The sequence below is a fragment of the Rattus rattus genome, chromosome 4 (assembly GCF_011064425.1).
Source record: "Rattus rattus isolate New Zealand chromosome 4, Rrattus_CSIRO_v1, whole genome shotgun sequence".
NCBI classification, from domain to species: domain Eukaryota; kingdom Metazoa; phylum Chordata; class Mammalia; order Rodentia; family Muridae; genus Rattus; species Rattus rattus.
Window position 1 is genome coordinate 136,430,657 of NC_046157.1, and position 21,927 is coordinate 136,452,583.

Consider the following 21,927-nt stretch of genomic DNA (forward strand, 5'->3'; position numbering starts at 1 on the left):
AATGATCCAAGTTGTCTCGCAATGGTGAAAAGCATCAGTAATGAATACTCTACTCTCCTGAACTGTTGTCCTACCCTCAAAGAACCGTTTGCACATGTATATTAAAGTATGTCTTCATACACAGTGGGCAGAGCATGTGAAACAAAGCATAAAGAGCACGGATAACTTAGAAAAGTGTTTGGATTTCAAGAACCATGAAGACAAGAGCCTTGGTCATTCACCCCATCTTAGGAAATTGTCAGGAAGTAAGATTGAAGAACTGGGTTGGGGACCATGGGGTGGAACATTAGAAGCCAGAGTCAGAAGCTGGCACTTGTTTCTAGAAGCAGAGGAGCATGTCAGCAAGGTGTCACGTGTATGAGCAGACAGGTTACAACTGCTTGGAATGAAGAAGGACCAAACTAGGAGAGAGCCCTGGAGCAGGGATGAGAGAAGGGAACAAGGGGCCAGAAGCCCCTGGCAACAGTAAGGAAGCGAGACAGTAAGGAAGTGAGAGGGAAAGAACCCCCACATTTGTAATTTAGGATATTGATTATACACTGTGCTATGTGTCAGAGTCACAAGGAGTCAGCTGGAAATGGAGGACAACAGTCATTTGTGACCTCAGTAAGTGAAGACTTAGGAAAGTTCACAAAATGAAACCAGACGTTTGGAATAACCGCTCCTGGAATACTCTCTGTGGGTTGGGCACTTTCCCAAGAGCGTTCCCATCTATTATCTCATTTAACTTTCCATAGCCCTTTGATATGTTTTCTATAATTATCTCCACTTCAAGATGAGAAACCGTGGTTGGAGAACTGAGTAATGTAGAAGGCCACCAGATAATCGGAGACAGCTGCAGATCAAAGCAGGCAGAGGCCACAGTCCCAGCACAGCCTCACCCCACTAAGTAATGGGTAGATGCGTACTTAGGAGCTGAGCAAACAGAAGAGGCAAGTGTTGACGCCCCTTCCAAGCTTTGTTAGGGTGACACCCAAGGAAGGGCAGGAAATATCTGGGCAGTGGTGAGATCTGAGGAGGGAGTGGGAAGTCTAGGCAAACCATTCGTAGCAGTCACTGCTGACATGAGGTACTGTTGCCCAGTGGAGAGAGGGGGTATGGGCATATAGTTTGAAACTGGCCAAAAACTGGGGATCTGTAAATGAAATCAGGGAAAAGTACATGAAAGCCTAGAATTATAAGGAAAATCGCCCTGGGCAGTTCCAAGGCATTGGAAAATAAAGTAGAGGCTGGATCTAAGAGAGACGGTGTAGAGGAGGGCTGGGGCCTTAGCGGGGTGGGGGGAATCTTCTAGTCTATAAGAGCCAAGGACAGTGGAAAACTAACAAAAGCATGCAAAGGAGTTTGGGGCTTTGTTTGTTTTCCTTATCTTGTTGTTTTGTTTCGGCTTCTAATGAAACTGGAAAACAATCTCTTTAAATAGCAAACTAAAGGCAGAAAAATGCTAGAAAAAACTTCAGGCCCAAATACTCCCAAGCCTACCAAGAGTAAGGGCTGCCACTGATGTTGACGGAGCTCTAACCTGTTGCCTTGTCCTGTGAAAGTCCTGGGTAACAGGAAGACAACGCAACTCTCTTCTATGAGGCCACAGAAAAACGAAGTTTCCATTAAAATGTAGGTTAAGAAGTGTTTTTGCCAAGAGGAGTTTACAAAACGCAGAGTGACCAGTCCACTTACACAGTGTGTCGGTAGTCACCTGCACATGCGTGCTTTCCCCCTGAGCCTTCTGGGAACACATAGGTTCTCATTCAGGTCTCTGACTTTGGAAATTCTGCCTTAAAGTTGGGATAGACCCTAGGGTCATTTTCCATTGAGCTTTTTGTGATCACAGAAGCCTGGACAATATTACCATGGGATATAATTGCCACGAATAATTACCTAGGTCAAAGGAAGAGTCCAGAACTGAAGACTAACAGTAGGCAGGGGAGAGAGTGTCACAAAGAACTGGAGGGGATTCTGCAGGCCTGTGTGCACAGGAGTGAAATATCGCCCCTCTGACTGAACAAGCCCAGGGTGCTAGAGAGGAATTATCACCTCGCCAACTCCAGCCGATTCCTACCTCGTCTTTCACAAAGGACATTAAGAGTCCACAGAATCTGGAGTCCTTCTGCTCAGGTTTTGTATTACATCCAGGAATCACAATGTTGTTATCTAATTTTGGAGTTAAAATATGCCCCCAAATCGCCACCCTACTCCTCCCTCCTGAAAACCATTCACATCTGCTGGCAGACATCCGAATCCTCCAATGTGGGCCAGGCATTAGGAGGGAAGCACATAGGCACACTCAGGATTGGCAGATCTCACGATGCCCCAGGAAGAAAATTCAAATCCTCGGACACCCATTTTATCCCTTCCCCATAGCATTTTCCCCTGCCTAGTGAGCCACTGGACCTAGGGTCCCGATTCAAACCAAGAGATCGGAACTGACTGAGTAGCTGGGTCCAGGGGTACCTGTAGTCAGTCACCTCCCTAAAGAGAAGGGAAAGAAAGGAACTTTCCTTTGTCTGTTGCTATTTCACAAAAGAAGGCCCCATCCTGCTGGGCTCCAGTCCTGTATTACCATGGGAAATCTTCAAGGTCTTGAAACAGATGCTACAAAAATACAACAACTGAGAAGGGAGTGTGAAAGGGCCAAGTACTGATTCTCGTAGACTCTGATTGAAAAATTGTAGTGAATTTGAAGCATATGAGCAGTGGTTGTTCTCAAAGGCGCCACAATTCAGCAAGTTCACTACAAATCCACCAAACCACCTCTGGTTTTGCTTCAAAATCCTGCCACCTCCAAAAATGTTTGACGCAGTCAAACACATGGCTATGATTTATAGGCATTGTTCTGACAGGCATACAGGTCCTCTCCCTCGGCTTCATGGGCTTGGCCTCCAGTGAACCTGAGCATTCGAAAGACATTAAGTGGGATCTGTGCACATGCGTGGAGACTGAAGGGTTGAATTCAGAGAGAAACAGAGCTCTGTGGTGACAGAGAAGCCTAGTGCCAGAGTTTGACTTTAACAGGTATAGGAGAAAACAACAGCAATTGTTTCACACTGCTCTTTTGTAATATTACTCAGTAAGTGGCTTCTATATTATCCCAGATCCCTTCACAACGCTGGCTTAATTTTCTACCTACAGTGCGCAACCCTAATAATTAACATAGGAAAAAATAGCAGCATCCTGGACCCCTATGATGATACAAGTTAGCAGATATTAGAGTGAAAATGCCAATCTACTTCAATCCTCTTATTTAAAAAATTATGTCTGGATGTGCATTTGCCTATGGCATATCATATACAGAAGACTCAAAATTAAATTTTCAAAATGACAACTTCTGTTAAGCATTGCCTTTCTTCAATCCTTACTACTCAAAATCTAGTTATGCAAAACAGATCTGCTAATTACAGATGGCCTGAAGTAGAAATTTCCTTAAAGGGCTGTGTTCTGAGTACCAAGTGTCAAAGTGTCTGAGGAACCAAAGACACTGGGTTATGGCCAGTGTAAGTGTACACTGGGTCCTTCAACATCACTCATGTTTGCTGAGGACATTTTGGGTTGGCCCATAAGGCTGTGCATTAATTTTGCTTTTCCCAGGTACAGCCCAGAAATAATCATTTTTCTAAGGATGACTTAGTTGATTTTTTTTTAATTACAAAAACAAAGATCTTGAGTTCCAGGATTTTACTACCTAGGAATTGTTGGCTACAGACCACGTTCACAGATAGAACTTGGAGAAAAAGATGACATCGATATTGGTATAGCCTAACCTGTGCCTGGGCACTCATATATTTACTGACTCTAACATCAGCCTAGGATAATACATTTGATTCTAATCAAACACCATTGTAATCATTCTGCCTTTCCTTTCTTCTTATTTGACCTTTTTCATTGTGCAGTGCGAAGGTTAATTCTCTTCTATAATATATTTCCTGATTTGTTCAGGGTCAGCATAGTCCAAAATTATTTCACAATTGCCAGCCCATAATCTTGTACTAAACAGGGAACCATATTTATGTATACTTCTTGTTGCCTTTAGCTTTATCCTGTCCAGTCAGAGCACTGTCTGTCAATGTTTAGTTTCCCATAGTCATTCAGTATTGTTGTTAGTTATTTATAAGATATTTAATTACAACTGTATTCCTATTCGCTTCCCACATACACATACACCTTGTGGGATTAATCTTAATACACACAGTAAATACTCTTTGTTGTATGCAGCTGCATGGGTTTTGGTAAGTGCAGATAGTCATGTATCCATAGTCATGCTACAGACCATTTCCATAGCTTCCACTGTCCCTGCCTCTGGCGACTGTCTCTATCCTTTTATTTCTCCCAGTGTCATAGATGGATGGCCAAGGGCTCTGGCTTCTTTCATTAGCTTCTGTTTGTTTCGTGAGTAGCAGCCTCTGCATGGGCATTTTGTTTATCCCTCATCACATGCTCTGTGATCCTCTAATGTTTATTTTCATGAAGTTGCCCACTCGATTGATGCTTGTTTGAGCTCTCATTGGGATTCTGAATTTGTGGCTTCTTCGGCACAGCGTACAACTCGGTTCAGCTTACTTACCATGGGTATCTGCTACAACTCTCATCCTTTCAGATTCCAAGGAGGATGACGGTCACCTCTTAATTATCTGTGGTAAGATTGACAGAGAGACTATGAATAATTGAAGTCCTTGCATAATCCACAAGTTTTATGATAGCGACTTCTTCTTCCCCCAAGTACTTAAAGGTAACAAAATTGACTCCTTTTAAGTTCTATATCCCTTCCCTTCCTTTCCTTATCCTCTAGTAGCAGCACTAATGAGTCCTCAGGTGGCTATAAAAATGGAAAGACTGAGAACAGGGGAGGCGGTGGCTGTGGGTAATCTACATAGTAGACGAAAAGCTCTGACTCTCTGAGAATTGATTGCAAGTTAGTAAACCAGACTGAGGAGGGATTACAATTCTTTATATATGACCTTGGCACTAGATAGGTGTATGTTGGATTTGTTCTTGAGACTCCAAAATTGTGATTTAAAAAGTATTTTTTAGATTCTCTAATTCTCATATCAGTGACAAACTTACAGTCAGTCCTGAATGTCTACCCAAAATATCCCTAATGCTTCCTCATTGACAAATATGAGCCCCCAGCTCCATCCCCATCCGTCTATGAGTGCCTCACTACAAACCTCAAGTAAATTTGTGGCAGAGACATGAGTCTTAGTATTAGAGTATTAGAGCAGGAAATGGTACCTTTCATTCATGGCTAGATCTCTGGAGAATCTGGAACCTACTAGAAGGTCTCCAGGAGAGAAAATGAGAACTCTAACCACCCTAATACTAACATTTTAACTCTGGATCCTTACCCTCCTGTCCCTTACATTCTTAGGGCTCTTCTTCCAGAGTTCAGAGACTTCACCAGCCTGAAAGGTTTTTAAAGAAAGTGTTATACCTCATTTTTCTTCCAGCTCTTAATGCAGAACCTCTTATATTATAAATACCCGATAAATATTTCTTGAATTAATTATTTTTAGGCAACTGATAGGACTTTTTGTCTATTAACCAACAACAACAAAAATCTGATTCCCTTGTGTTGCTTATGATGTAAATAATGTAATCAGCATGTAGAAATTCATAAAGCGTTGTCAAATGTCAGGTAATGATCTGATAACTCACCTATATGCTAATGAATAAATGAAACTTTTTTTTCTAGTTGTTCTATGACTGCAGTTTGAATCTTCCTTTCCTACTTGGCTACAGATTGTTGAACAATGAATCCATTGCCCTCTCTATTGAGGACCTCAGGGAACATGAATTTGGCTGACTTGATGACTCATTATGCAGTATGAAAAAACGACAAAGCGGTTTATTTCAGAGTGTTAAGTCTAAACTACAAACTGGATTATACAGAGTTGATATTCTCCTGCCTCAGATGACCTTTACATTCTAAGGAGGGCTTTCTGAAAAAAAATTATCTGTAATTTGTGTGTTTGGATTTTTAAAAATCATATACTCGATCTGAACTTCAGAATCGTTGTGCAATTCTGCCTCATCTAAAAAGTGCCCAACAACTACAGCCCATGTGAGCATCTGCTTGTCACATCGTGGGTACCATGAGGGTTATTCATCTTCCTTCAGTATGTGTTGCATGATATCCCTGTCTCCTAGCTATAGTGTAAGCATGTAAATATTTGTCCATGAATTCTCAGACTATTATACTAAAATATCTAAATTAATTAGAATACATATGCGTTAACACAGTAATACTGAAATACACAGCATTTGCAAATTAGGATCCTTCAGATTCAATTTGGATCACAGATCACGTACATTTGGGCCACAGTCTATTATTTTCAATGAAAATCTGAACAAAATTAAAATTCAAAACATTCTATAAAAGTAAGCCAATTCTGCTAACTTTATTTTCCTCATATTTTTGAAGCTGGGAGAAATAACTGGCTCATGTAAATCTCAAAAACTTGCTGGAATTTCTACCACACTTTCATATTTTCTAAAAATATTTCTAAAACTCTAGATTTACAGTTCACTGGTATCATAAAATCTGGACTAATGTCCTGCCTTTCTCGTCTTTCACCTGTGAAAATGTTACTGTTAGCCCACATGTGTTCAACAAAGCTGGCATTGAGGTGCTTTTCTGGGGCAAATGATGGATTTATGCTGCTCTGCCCACATATTCTTGGCGAGTGCCCTTTTGACCACTGGCACGCATTTGTAAAACTGTCTGGGACTGGGAATAAAGGCTGTGGTTATGGAGTCAGTCCAAGTTAACTGGTCCACACTAGGGAGTCAACCCATGACCTTGACCCCATTACCACAGTGTTCTAACCAATTGAGCTAAATAATCAAGGGATTGTTTCTTGGTGGGCTGATCTGATCAGATGGCATATAATAAGGGTCTGCATGCAGCCAAGGGTGAGATGTCAGGAAAGGAGACGTGAAGATAATGGGAAAGTTATCCAACACCCACCTGTAGGTTCCATACTGTAGTTGGCCCAGTAGGCACTCAACTGGACTTCATCATTATAACTTAGTCTATGTCTGGGCAATTAGGACTTTAAAAGGGGGTAGAGGCTTTGTGAAAGGGGTCCCTTTTCAAGCCTTCAGAATTCCGGGTTAATAATTGGTGGCATATGTACAAACCACTGTGACACAAAGCCAAGAGAGAGGTCTTTAGAATGAATCAGGGGGTTCAAGTCTTTGTTCTTTGGTCCCAAATATCAGTGTGTCCTTGGGTAGGTCACTTGACTCTCTGAGCCATTGGAGGATTACATACACTATCAAGGATCCCTGCAGCTCTGGGAGTTTGTTTGTTTGTTTGTTTGTTTGTTTGTTGATTTTAATAATTCCACAAGACTTAGAACCACTAAAACCATTTTTGCACACAAATCTCTGACACCTAAAAGTTCAAGTGGAATATTTTTACTGAGGCAGACAAATAAACATGATTTTTAAAAAATCTGCTGAAAATTTTATATTTGAGGTGGTTGGAAAAATGGCTCAGCGGTTATGAGCATTGTCTGCTCTGGCAGAAGACCTGATTTTGGTTCTTAGAGTACACACAGTGACTCCTAACAGCCTGTAACAGCCTGTAACTTCTTCTCCAGTAGATCTGACACCCTCTTCTGGCCTAGAGAGGCACCATTCGTGCATATGATACATGAACATACATTCAGGTAAAACATTCACATTCATAGCGTCAAACAAATAAATCTTAAAAATTATTTTTGATATATGGTGGTGCCTGCATAAAATCAATATAATATGTATATTTCTCAAAGAAACCAAATATAGATCCAAAACATGTACATATATAAATAAATAAGCCATACTTTTGTATGTTGGGTTCTTAATGGCATTTTATATCTTGAGCTGCTTATAAAAATCACCTTAAACGTTTTTTCTTATAAAATAGTCACTGTTTTTAGAGAGATTGGTGTTTCTTTTTGAAGTTAATGCTCATGCACTTCCTGTTCTGATTCGGGCTTCGTGACTCTGGGCCATTTGGAACCACTCTCCTCCTGTTAACCTGATACATTTACAAAAACAAGTCTGCTCAGAAGTCTACCACCAGACTGTACATTTTTCTGCTTCTTTCTCTGTTCCTTTTTCACTAATACACTCAAATCATACTTTTACAGACCTGAGATAATGGTGGGATTTATTGTTCTTTTATCCAAACTGACTCTTCCATCACTGAATTGACCGGATTAGAGAGCATCCAGAGCTCAGTAGGACAGGTCCTAGACAGAGGTAGGATCAGTGTAAAATGAATGACGCCAGCTTAGTCACACTTGGAAAAAATATATTGGCTTGGCTTTCCAAATAACCTTCCAAAATGAGAAGCACAAATACCGTGGGCTCCCACAGAATCAAATATGACTAATGTTTGTGAATAAGATTAGCTATTGGAAGTCGCTTCAATATTAGGTTGGGAAGTTTAGAAAGACTACAAACATGGGAGACCAGAAACATTAAATCCAAAGCTAATAGTCCAGGTTATAGATGTTCCACTTAACAGTTGTCCTTCCAGCCATCGTCTGAGTGACCCTGCCAGTGTGTCCTGCACTGGCCATCAAGAGCTGTTCAGAAACTAAGGCTGATCGAGTATAAAATCCCCTGCTACCTGCATAAACACATAGGTGGGCAAAAGGTGTAGTTCTTGGTACCATCCTTTTATGTGATAAGTTACAAATAGGTCTCAGGGGGATAGAAGGGATAGACAGTAACTCATATTTAAAATATATATATATGCTGTAACCCCTTGGGATGTTTCACTCTCGGCTCGGACCTCTGGTTTACTTAATTACATGCTTTATTGGACTGGGCATTTCACAGAAATACATGCCATCTCTACCACAGCTTTCTTTTGTCATTCCCTGAGCACACAGGCAGCCATTTTGTACAGAAGAACATCAGGAATCTGCAGGAATTATTCATCTGTGGTATTGAAGAAAGGAAAAATTAGCCATTGCTACAGGAAGGGGAGGGACAAGAAAACATACTTACAAAGCAGAATAGTAGTTTCACAGTCTAGTGGACAAGCAAATAGAAGCCTGATGCTTGGGACAGACTATAAATCAATCTCTACTTCTGCTGGCCAAATTGTAAATCATCACTGTGCTAAGCCACCAAGCATTTCCAGGCGAAAGCACACTTTTGTGATTGTGCATTATTTGCAATTCTTTGTGAAGAACTGGTGATTGCAAAACTTTGTCAGAAATGCAATTGTCATTGTTATCTAGTCCTTGGTATAGATTCTTTAGTGATGTTATGTGGGTGGGGAACAGAAGTATATCCATTCTTATAAAATCAGAATCCCTTTGGAAATCTATTCCTATGGAAAATTATTATCTGCGGCCCTCTGGACAAAGAGAAACATTATTGATCTCTCCATTGGCCTTCAGTCATTGCCATTCTGGGCCACACTCCTTTATCATGGGATCATACAATAAGTATGCCCACAATACTTATTATGCCAATTAATTAATGAATTGTTTAATTATCAGTAACTCTGCTTGGAATATTCGCTCCTTTTATGTCCTCATGGATACTAAATTTCTAAGCTCACAGAAACTATGGAGATTTTGGAGAAGGGTGTTTTGTAAACTTTAAAAAATGAGTAGAAAGGGACTGGAGGAATGGCTCACTGGTGGAAAGCTCTGGCGGCTCTTCCAAAGTTTCTGAGTTCAATTCCCAGCAGCCACAGAGGCTCACAACCATCTGTAATAGAATCTTATGCCCTCTTCTGGTGTAGCTTTTAAAAAATGAATGGGGACTCTTGTAGGTGACACAGATTTGACATGTTTCCCGAGACTTACATCACTCTCTACCTAGAAGAGTCAAAATATCAGGTATCGTTCTGAAATTCCAAATATAATTAGTTTTTTTCCCTCTTAGTTGAGTCATAGTCAAGAGTCAATTCCAATTTTTGGCTTACTGATAAGAGTTTATAAAATATAAGAATGGATATTAGTTAACTTTAAATCTAACATAAAAACCTTAAAATCACAATTTATTGCTTTAGAAACTAAGTTTGGGCATTTCAAAAATTTATGCTTTTCTTCCCCCCCCCCAAAAAAAAGAGTACAGAGATATTTGGGGATTCTAATGAAGAAAGTGTGAAGTCTAAAGACAAATTCGAGGTAGACAGCACAGTGACAACCTCATGCCACACATATTTGAAACCTAAGTTTGAGGGGACTCTAGTATTGCCAAAGTCAGAAACCAAAGACACTAGAGTGAGGTAAGTTGTGAGTTATTTCTATAGATGATTCTTCTCCCATTAATCATCTTTAACGAGGGCTTTGTTTTAAATCCATGCTACATTTTGGCCTACCGTTGCTGAAATAGGGGTGTTTGGAGAAGAGGGAAGCACTGGTCCTCATGAGCTCTAACTTGCAGTGACTCTGTGCCCCTATGGCACCAAGGGAGCCAGGTAGTGATTATTTTTGGGAGATAAGCACCCGTTTGGCCTGTCCGGTCTTATAGAGGCTGTAGACATGGTATGTGTAACCAACTCGCTGTTAGAGCTGAAGTATGGTAGGGAATTGTTCTTTCTGGGGATGGCTTTGACACTGAGAGCTTGAAGATTGGTTGGCTGAGTTAGGAAGAGCCCTTTGGTCCTTCCTTTGAAATAGAGAATGTGAAGAAAGGATATAAGAAAAATCTTCCCTGATAGCCTGACCCTACCTTTTACTAAGGAAGACAGTGGGAACCATGTCTAACTAATTTTCTGATATTCCCTGCACCTCATGGAAGACCTGGTGAAAAGAAGCACTTACTCCTCCTGTGCTTGTCGAATGAAAACAACAGAGCTGTGTTGCTTTGCTTCCCAAACCCTTTAACCCTTTAGGACTTTCTTGTGAAAGACCAGGCCCATTCCTTGAATAGCTCATGGTGAAGAATGGTCGAAATAGTGCCCTATTTTTGTATATGTTGGTTCATATCAGCAAGAGCCTTCCTCATCTCCACACTTCCTCCCTGAATTCACTCTCCACCCAGTCCTGACTAAAGAAAAATATACCTGCACAAGCTTGCTTGGTGAGCAAAATGTTATGGCCCCCAGCAAAGCACTAACTAGGAGTTCTAATGAATGGCAATCTCTCAGAAAATAGCCCCAATAATTCTACAATATTCAAAATTCTCTTTTCCTCTCAGAAAAAGAAGTAGTATTTTAAACCAAAGTTAAGGAGCGCTTTCACCCTTTAAGGAAAGTTTCAAACTTAGTATCACTTATTACGATGCGGCATAATCACTCTTCCCATTGTGTGAGGCTTTCCTCAGCTCTATGCTGCATTAATTACTTAGCTTCCTTTGTATTTATATAATAAATGTGAGACAAAAAAATCCACATAATCTTAGATTTTTTTTATGGCACAATGGAAAAGTTTCCCTCCTCCAGGATGGGGAGGGAAATCTTAAATGTTCTCATTGTCTTTTCAAGGAAGGTTTTATATATAAAAAGGAAGAGAGATATAAAAATTCTCGTATGTGCCATGCAGAAGATTTAGAAGATTCAGAACATAAAAGAATATTAGATGAGCAATAGAGAGTTAACTTATATTCTTAATTTTAAACTTCAGATAAATATGATTTCGGTGTTCATCCTAATGCACTAATTCTTTGTCATTCAACCAATTAATTCCATAGGCTAGAGAAAAGATGCTAATTTGGGCATCAAAGTGATAATTTTTTTGTTTAATCAGAGTTATAAAGTCAAGGTTTGCTGCCATTAGATTGGGTCTGAAGCTCCCTCCCTGATTCTGTTTTAGTCCATGTGAAGAAAAACTACCCTTCTCCTAGCATCTGATGAGAGAGTGACAACATTCAGGATTCTCTTTAAAATGGTCCTTCACTAAGTCATTATCAGTGAACACACTCAAACAAGTCACATTTTTCAAATTGTCCATTTGTTCTTTACTCCCAAGTTACGCATGGTCATCTGTTCCTTCTAACAAGAAACCAGAGGCAAATTATATGCATGTTAATTCCTGCTATTGGACCCTTGGTTGTGTTTACATTTGATGTAAGGCTTTCAGATAATACCCCAGCTTCCATAAACCTTTGTAAGCATACCTCCCAGAATTTAGGTTCTTTGACAAGAGTTAGCTTTTCTCTTCCCAGGCAGTTGGCTGAGCTGAGCTGACCCCTCAGGCCTATACCTGGCAGCTTCAGAGTCCTTTCCGTCTGCAGGATGAACTTGTGGTCAGAGTGTACCACACTTGAACAGGTTGGGCCTGGGAAGGCTAGCATGGGTGAGAAACCACTCGCGGCGAACAGAGGAAGGTTACAGATCAGGTAGCACTGGCTCTCAAAACAGGCTTTCTTTCCTGAGTTTTGCGCTTGGCAAAGGAAGTAGAGAAAATGGAAGGAAGGCAGAAGCAAGAACATAATCACACGCATGAGGATGGAATGTCTACTGTTGACTGACATCTGACTTCCTGCCACATGGCATGATTAAATTAGGGTTAGGGCTTAGGCTACCCGATGAGTGGACTTCCTCAAGTGGTCTTCAGAGAGGCTCAGGGACCCAGTTAAAGATGAGGAAAGGAAGAAGACATACACACACTCCTCCACTCTAAAATAAGTAAACATTTAATACTCAGAAAGCCTTTCTAACTATTAAGAGAACATTAAAATGCAAAAAAGATCTATTTCTTTAATGCACTCCTTTAATGTTAAATGTATTTCCCAGAAATCCTAAGTGTTTAGTCTAAGTCACTGAGGCTCCTGAAAACAGTGAGAGTGTATGAAAGCAATTAATCAAAGTTCACTGTGCTCCTGAAGAGCATTTCCTTCTGGAAAGCATAGGGAAAAAGAGCAACTAAAGCCCAGGGTGACAGTGACAGCTAATAAGCTGTGTAGAGTCCCCGGTGGATCTGAAGATCAGACCTTATTAGTATCTTTATCTTTCTTGCTCGCTCATTCAGGCTTATTTTCATTTAATTTTAATTTCTGGTCTCCTTCTCATAAATCTCTCTTTTTCTCCTTTTATTTAACCTTTAAGTGCTGAGTTAATAACCTTGGAGTCTAGTTTGTATTCATTACAAAACTGATCAGCAACAGTACTAATGTGTGGTTGACACGTCCCCTCACTGGTTCCTAGGAATCAGCCTTCCCCAGGGCTCCAGTTGCGTTTGTGTTCAGGAATGTTGGTTATTGGTGATATGTGTTTGCTTTGCTTCCTGAACCCTTTAGGATTTTCTTAATGTATTCGGTGTTTCCAAACACATCACCTTTTTGAGCCCCTAGAAATGGGGAAAGCAAATTAGCTCAAGGGTTCCCAGCAGCTGACTGAAGCCTGCGCACTGCGAGAGCCTCTGCCCGGCAGCTGTCTGATCCACTTAGGCAGCAATCCTACAGTGGTGAAAGACCTCCCTGCTTTTTAAGCCTAAGAATAAACAACATATTTGGGATCTGAAGATTCCCTGCTCTGGAATGAAAGGTTGCTTCAATGTTCTCTTTACCTCTTGCCCCATTTAACAGACACACCCCAGAAGTGAGTGACACCTCAGAGAAAAAGTAGATGCTTAAGCTTGGGATTGGGACTTATCCCTAAGGGTAGAAGTAAATGTATTCATGGACTTAAAAGCGTTAGTTGTTTTTAACACAACTAACTGGTCAACCTCTTAGAAACCTAAACTTACCTGAGAGGAATGTCTAAACATCGCTAGAATTAACACTTTGGTTTCAAATCTTAATTTCAAGATTGTAATTGTCCTACTATTTTAAGATTAATACAAGAGATGTGTTTGCATACATGTGTAGGATCCCTCTGGATCCTACTGTCTCTACTTCCCCGATGCTGAGATTATAGGCATGCTCCACCACACCTACCTGGGTGTGTAGATAGGAGTTGGGGATCCAAATTAAGGTTCCTGTGCTTGATTGGCAAGCACTTTAACAATTGAGCCATCTTCCCAACTCAGAGAGTTTAAGATTGTTTTTCTTTAGCTATTAAAATATTAACTCAGTCAGCTTTGACTTGTGTGGAGATCCTAGAAAACCAATCCCTACCTGTTTTTGAATGGTATAAACTAGACAAATACAGTCTTTATGTTCTGAAAAGCATTCTGGGATTAGTAGTATTTCACCTTCCTCCTGAAGAGTCATAGGATTAGTAAGATATCTTAGACTGCTTTTAATTGCTGTAACAAAAAATACTCAAGGCTAGGTAATTTGTAAAGAATGAGGTTTCTTTAGATTCCAGTTTGGGAGAACCAAAGTCATGTCAATGGCATGCATTTGGCCTTGTACAATGTCATATCCTGGAAGCAAAATGGGAAGTACTTGACTGTGGGGAGGGAGGGGAGGGATACAGACCATCCTGTGTAACAGTCTATTCTCATGGTAATTTGTTCAATCCCTGGAGGCCCATCCTTTCCATCCTGTCCACAAGAGAAGTAACCGTGACTCTTAAAAAAGAGACGCTAGTCTGTTCATGAAACGTCCCTTGGTGACCTAATTGCCTTGAACTAGGTACACACTTGTGAAGGGTCCTACCAACTCTAACATTGACACCGTGGGAACTATGTTCCAGCATCTGAATTTTTGTGGGGCAAACCACATTCAGTCCATAACCCCATCACAGCAGTATCCATAGGAAGCCCCAATCAAACCCCAATATTTTCTTTTTAATTGAGATTGCCTTGTAACAAACAAAAGAATGAATCCATTCATTATTCTTTTCATAATATTAACATAAAAGTAGGTAATGACTCCTAGGTGGCCAAAACAATAGGGGCGGGGACTAATTGGTCAATTTTCCCTGAATTTTTATCAGATTCATTACCTCTCCAGCACAATGGAAACTATGTGAGCTAAATGAGCTAAGACCTTTGTGACATAAATTTTAGAGGGGAGCAATAGCTGAAGTGCACAAAACTGTGAGACTATAATACATGGGAGTGTTCATCAGCATATACATATGCTAATTTAGAGCCCATTTTGGAGTAAATCAGACAACAGAAACCTTTTATGGGTGGATTTCAGAATAGACTGTGGAGATAGTAGTCAAAGGCCTGTGCACTTCTTTGCCCCCATTCTTAGCTTGCGCCTTTTCAAACTGTATAATTTATAAAATGAAAATATCATGCATAGTTTGAAAACAGCTAGTTATGGGGTAGAGGAACCATTATCCAAATTCAAGAAGCATAATGACTGTGAAGTTTGTGTTTTAAACATCTGACATTGATCCATGAGTTTCTAATTGTAATATCATGGATGACCAGCTTCTGTAGCCTTTTCTGAAACATCATTTGTGCCCACAGATATCTCCTTATTGCAGCAGGAAAAGCCATATTTTTTGGGCTTCTTTGGATTTATAATTGCATCTGATTGAGGAGAAGAATATTGAGTGAATATTGAATATTCTTGCCTAATTTTTTTAGTCCTCATTCAGGAGTGCCACCATGGATTGTGTGGTCTGTGGAGGCACAAGACAGTAACTGTATAAACTACTCAGTAAGTTCTAGGAGAGAAACTACAGACAGAACGTGGCAGTATCAATACATGAATTAAATGAGAGACGAGACATGGAAAATACCAGGGCGAGAGCCATTCCCACTGTAAACATAATCTGTTGTTCAGGTGTGCCGTGTCTGGGAAGAGTTTGAAAGTTTCCATTATCTAGAGCCATGAAGAAAAACACAGAGATAACTGAATTGTGAAAATAATATTATAATCTTCACTTTACAGGAAATAAGGTACTAAGGTTGTTCAGTTATTGAGAAAGGGTAACTATTTTCCTGAAAGGTGATATTGGTTGGTCACTCCCTTTGCAAACTAGAAGGCATGTCCAGGCTGTGACCCATGGATTACATCAGACCAGGATAGCTAGTGTTGTGATAGAATATGGGATTGATGGTTGAGTGGCTGAGTCAAATATGGTATGTAAATATTATCTGACCTTTGCTTTTTTATATTAAGTTGTTCTATTATTTATCCATTTGTGCATGCATATGTGTATGCTTATGTATGTATGAATATGAGACACCCACATATTTGTAAGTCAGAGAACAAATTATGGAATTGAAAACTCTTTTTTCTCTCATGTGAGTCCCAAGAATTGAACTCAGGTCATCAAACTTCATGGCAAGAAACTTTTACAGCTGAGCAGACTCACCAGCCCTATTTGGCATTTAAAGGGAATGAGATTCTCTTGCATTCTGCAAAACAGATGAGCTTTAAGGAATTTATGCAAACTGAAATAAGACAAAAGGACAATTATGATATGATCCTGCTTCTATGTAGTACCTAAAATAGTCATGAGTCATATTCATAGAGACAGAATGTAGGATGGTCATCACAAACGGGAAGAGAGAACAGAGCACTGTCATTCCTGAGTGGAGAGTTTCACTTTGAATAGTGGAAAATTGGAGAAAGGAGGATGAGAACATTACCCAACAAAATGCTGTATTAGTATATATTCAGAAACAGTGGAGGTGAAGTGTCATGCTTTGTAAGCAGTGGGGGAAAAAGCAAGAGAGGAAAAGCAATAAAGAAAAAGCCTATTCTCTTCTCTTTTCTCTCTCCAACTTGCCCTTCCTCTGTTTCCTTCTTTCTCTTTTGTTTCCTACAGGCAAGCCAAATTTCCCCACTATAAATCCCATTGAAAACTCCTACATTCTCCTCCATATGAGTTCCCACCCTGTCATCTCAGCTTTCTGAGATCACTGTACAGGCTCTCAATGCTATAACCTACTCTGGAGATCTTGCCCACCTGACTCATGCTTGCAACTTTTCACTGTCCCTTTCCCAGGCTGGGCACACCTGTCAGTTGACACCTCATTGGATGGCTAAATAGCATCCCCATCTGTTGACTGTGTTCTTCCCCTGCAATCAGCCCAGATACTTTTACATACACAGCACTTCCCTGAATGTTTTCCTTTATCTGATTGTTTTTTTTTTAAATCCATTCATCTGCCTCTATCCTCTATAAAACCTTTAGATGCTACAAGTCCTCAAACTGGGACTGGGGCTGTGCTGAGGCTTCTTGATGGTGTACCAAAATCATGTCTAGGGCCAGCAATATGACTCAGCATCTAAAGTGCTTGCCACCAAGCCTGATGACTTGAGTTTAATCCTACACATCAGTATGCACAGGCATACACTAGATTTTAAAAATAAATATAGAGGAAATAAATGCATGTTTAACTTGAACTTTTACTCCCTCTCCATTGACTCGCCAGTTCCAAGTCACTGTCTTCTCTCAGCATCCAATTCTGTAGCCAACCCACACACCTCCACGACTCTCTACAGCCATCCCAGAGCAGCCTAACTCATTTGCCTGTACAACGCCTCCTTGTTACTAAAGAATGCCCTCCCCTGTCTCCTGTACTCTACTCTAGGCTCCTCAGTCCTTCAGCCCTTGCTGTTCTACCCACATCCCATGAGAGTGAGCCTCAGCTCCAGCCACCCTTTTTACTGAGCGGAAAGGACCATGCCTTCCCCATCTTACCATCTCCAGATGTGCCACTTCCACCATACAAGACTTTCCTTCTATTCTGCCTACTAAACCTAAATGTATATTCTCAGATAAATAGCAGCTCTGCACCTGGGCATGCTCTAGCTGATTCAGTCCCAAAGCATCTCTCCTAACATCCTCTCTAACACCCTTCACAGCTTAGGACTGTCCACTTAAACTTGCTTTTTGACAGCCCTCTCTCTTAGGATGCCATCTTCATGTGGTTAGTGGGTAGTTTTGCAGATTGATATGAACCTATATCAAATGTTTATAAGAGTATCACACACATAGTAGGTGCATAATAAATAATTTACTGGAATAAGTGAAAGGAAAGAATGTAGAAAATGGAGAGGGAAGAAAAAGAGAAAGAAAGAAGAAAAGAGAGAGAGAGAGAGAGAGAGAGAGAGAGAGAGAAAGGGGAAGAAAAAGACAAGAAAGGAAAAGAAAGTAAGGGAGGGAGAGACAAGTTTCTCACAAAGCTGTTCCATGTAACCTCTAAAGAAATGAGCAGGGTCAGTTGTTTGAAGCAAACTTATTCATGAAAATGTAAATTTGCACAAAGAATATGTTGAAAGGTGATTTTTCCACTTTACAAAATGATCCATCATGGGATTCTTTAAACAGACTACCTGAGTACACGTAAAATAAAATTTTATTGATCGAAACCATATGTGTGCTTGGAATTTTCCAGCTAAGAGTCTTTTATACAAAGCCAGGCTAGCCTATAAGCAGTTTCCTTGAGGCACCTGGCCCACAACGGCCAACTCTCAGATTTCTAAGGCAACAGATAGAGAAGCTGGGAATGCAAAGGCTGTTCCAAACCTGCAGCATGCAAAGCAGAGATCCCAGCCAGTCCAGAGCCTCGTGACTCTCCTCACAAAATAGCTAAAGGATAGATGAGCATCACAAACTCTCCTTTCTATGTCCTGGATAAGATTCTGAGAAGTGGCTTCCCACGGGGCTGCTGTGGAAAGAAATAGCAAATTGATGCTTTCCTCCTCACGGCTCAAGGCCTGCTGCTCCCTCTGCCAGTGAAGATGGAGTCACGTGACCGCAGAGCAGGAAAGAGAAACCAGCATAGGCAAAATGCAGCTCACCTTTATGGGATCTGGTTCCTTCATTTAGACAAGATGGGGCCCTGCTCCTGATCATTATTTCCTAATTCTACCCCCATCTTCTGTGAATCAGGCGATCTAGAAACCTTCAGTCTAGTGAGAGAATTTTTGCAGCTATTTCTGCCTTTCGTCTTGGATAGAAAACTTAAAGAGAATGGACTTTAAATGAAATATTTATAATAGTTGTGGAACTGCCTGATTTAATGGGCAGTTCTTGATAGAAAAGAAAATACTTTGCAGAAGTTAAAACTAACAGTGAAACATACTTTGCTGTGGTGGGAACCAAGCAGGCTATTATGAACTGCCGATTGGGTGAAATAGTTTAGATACCAAAGGAAAACTATGCCTGGGGTGTAGTGAGAACTACGAAGGTAAACAGGGACTAGGTTACTTTTACCCTTCAAACACAAGGCTGCTTTTATCTCAGAAAATGCAAAACCTCCAAATTTTTAATAAAATACAGGATGTGGGTGGAGGGCGGCAAGCTTACAGTCTTGGCAACATTCTGCTCTCATGGACTTGCCAAGGCGTCTTTTCTACCCTAGCTCCCCAAAGTTTTGAATTTTTCTGTCCAAATGTTATTCTATTCAATAGCATCTCGAGAGAAGAATTCTTTATCTACGTGATGCACGAAGATACTAACTTCTCCTGTGAATGCATTTAGAGTAAGAATGATCCCTTAGCCTCTTCTCAATACTGTCTAGAAAGCTACAGAATCTATTCATGGGAATCTTATTTAGATGTCTCCTGCTCTGTAGGTTACAGTGAGGTCTTGAATATATCAGCAAATCTGAATTATATTTGAAAGTTGATGTTCTTATATTTTTGTCTGCATTTTTTCTGCTTAGTTTCCTAGCTATTTCTATAAATGACACCAGGTCATACCTTCGGTGAAGAACAGGAATGAATTGAAAAGTGGAACAGAATAGGAAAAAAGAGAAGGGGATGAAACGTAGAGAATTAGTTGAGTACTAAGCCACAAATGGGACATCTATCTCACGTCACCTCCAGAAGGCCAGGGGACATCTTGGAAAAGGAAGCAGAATGATTTTAAGAGTCACAAGCTGGGAAGGACTGGAGTGAGCAGCATATTTTAAGAATAACTGGACCACTGAGTCCATGAACTGACAGCAGTTGTAGTTGCCTACATAAGACCTACAAAATCAAGACAGTCTGTGTTCTGGTGTGGAGAGACAGGGATCTGTAAGCCTACACCCCTACCTGAGTACCTGAATCTGTGGACATTTGACAGCTTCTAGGGGAGAAACAGTTTTCTGTAAGAGTAATCTTTATTTTCCTGAGTGATTGTTGTCTCTGGGGCTTACTGCCTCTGTCTGCTAACCTAGCCCTAGTTCTGGAAGCTTCTAGACTCTGTACAATCTTATCTAAGCCTAAAATATTTTCAGCCTCTGAGACTTAAGTGCTGAATAAATTCGCTCCTTCTAGTTCTTTCTGATCTCTGGCTGACTGATTCAACTTAGCTGTTCTAACTCCTCTCCAAGCTGACTGATTCAATCTAGCCTTCTCTCAGTTTCTTACTCAATGGCTCTGCTTGGCCTCATAATAACTTTGTCAATCTGTTCTAATCTTCTGACTCCTTCTCGTTCTCTGGTTTGTTTTGTCTTCTCCTGTGTCTAGCTTGTTTTCTCTGTGACATATCTCTGTAAAACTCTCCCAGCAAAACTGCCTCCATCTTCTCTGCACAGCCCCTTATGGAGCTTCCCCTTCCTCTCTCCACTTGAGAATTAGGCACATCCTGTTTTGTCAAATCTTTCTGTGATTCGTCACTTTGCCTGCCACTCTACTTGACATCACTTTCAAACATGGTGCTTCCTTCTACAGACTAACTTTGTCTTCACTGTTTGTGATTAAAGGTGTCTGCTAAGGGCTGAGCTGCATCACAACTATAGACAGGGGGTTTTGTTTTGTTTTGTTTTTTTCAGCAACTAACCCAATCTTAGGGTTCACACTGTGATCAAACATCCTGCAACAAAAAAGACAGAGAAAGAAAGAAAGAGAGAGAGAGAGAGAGAGAGAGAGAGAGAGAGAGAGAGAGAGAGAGAAGCTCAGTGGTAGGGATGTAAGAGATCTAGAAAGTATTAGAGGGCAGTTGGGAGTAAACATGATCAAAATACATTGTATAAAGTACAATATATATAGTGGTGGTGGATATAGGACCTTAGAGCTAACTAATTAAACTAAAGCTGACAACTGGCCAAAGTCCCAGGAAGAACTGAATATGATGAGAAGATTATAGTAGTTGAGGGTGAATAAGAGGAGTTTGTGAGATTAAAAACCATCTAACTGGAATTGTAAGTTGAAAAGTAGGGAGAAGAACCAAAACTGGTTGACGTTTCTGCAGACTATCCCATGCTAGCAGCAGGCTTTTTAACCTGAACCATGAGCTTCCCACGTGTGATACTCACTCACTCTTTGTTAACAGCATCTTTCATGACTGAAACACAGTCCAAGAGGCATTCTAAAGAGACATAGACAACAGCTCATTTTGAAAAAATTAATATTCTAGTTGGAGAGAATGTAAGACCACATTCAAATATTTTCGTTAATGAAGAGATCCTATCAGTCTCTCTTCGTGTGTCCATCAGGAGGGGAGGGGGAGAGAGCTAACACAAGCACAGCTAATTTGTAAGAATCCCCACGTTGTACGTAGGTAGGTGGATGGATGGATACATGGACAGATGGATAGACAGAGGGACAAGCAGGCAGGCAGATACTATATGGAAGCTAGCATAAATGGTTAAAATTTGCTACTATTTAATAAAAGGGGGCATAAATACTTGAAGGTCTAAGGAGAACCTATGTGCATCGCGGAGGGACTTTCCTCTTGATCTCGTCATTCATGGCACCTGTCACATTAAGGACAGGATGGGTCCCAGTGATAGTTCAGCCATAGCCACAGCCTTATTTCATTTCACATGTGCTGGTTTCATTTTTCTACACAAGCTGAGGAAAGGTGATGCCCTGGTAATGCACCATGGTTGCTGTTCTGTACATCCAGCCGCGAAGCACACTGACCTAGAGCGAGTTGGGAATTGGGGGCTGTACTGTAGGACAAATGTGACCTGAGAGAAAGAGAATAGCACACAGTGTAGACAAGTTCTAATCCCAGCGCTGGATAGAACCAGTGGGAATTGTATGTCAATGCTCAGAAACAACCCCTTCACCCCATCCCATTCCCCTTGGAGCTTTTGAGTCGAAGAACACATTAAAATGAGACTTCAGTATGGTCCTTTGTTACCTGTAATTACATAATCTCATGTATTTTACCTTTAAATGGTAATGGACTGTAGTTCTGGAGGGTCTCATTAGAAAACTGTTCAGTTTTTAGTTACA

At 40.6% G+C, this 21,927-nt stretch overlaps 1 protein-coding gene across 1 annotated transcript in view; it reads left to right on the forward strand.

Moving 5' to 3' along the window:
- The window catches only part of Pard3b (par-3 family cell polarity regulator beta), a 986,886-nt gene that overhangs the window by 765,865 nt on the left and 199,094 nt on the right, over window positions 1–21,927 (forward strand).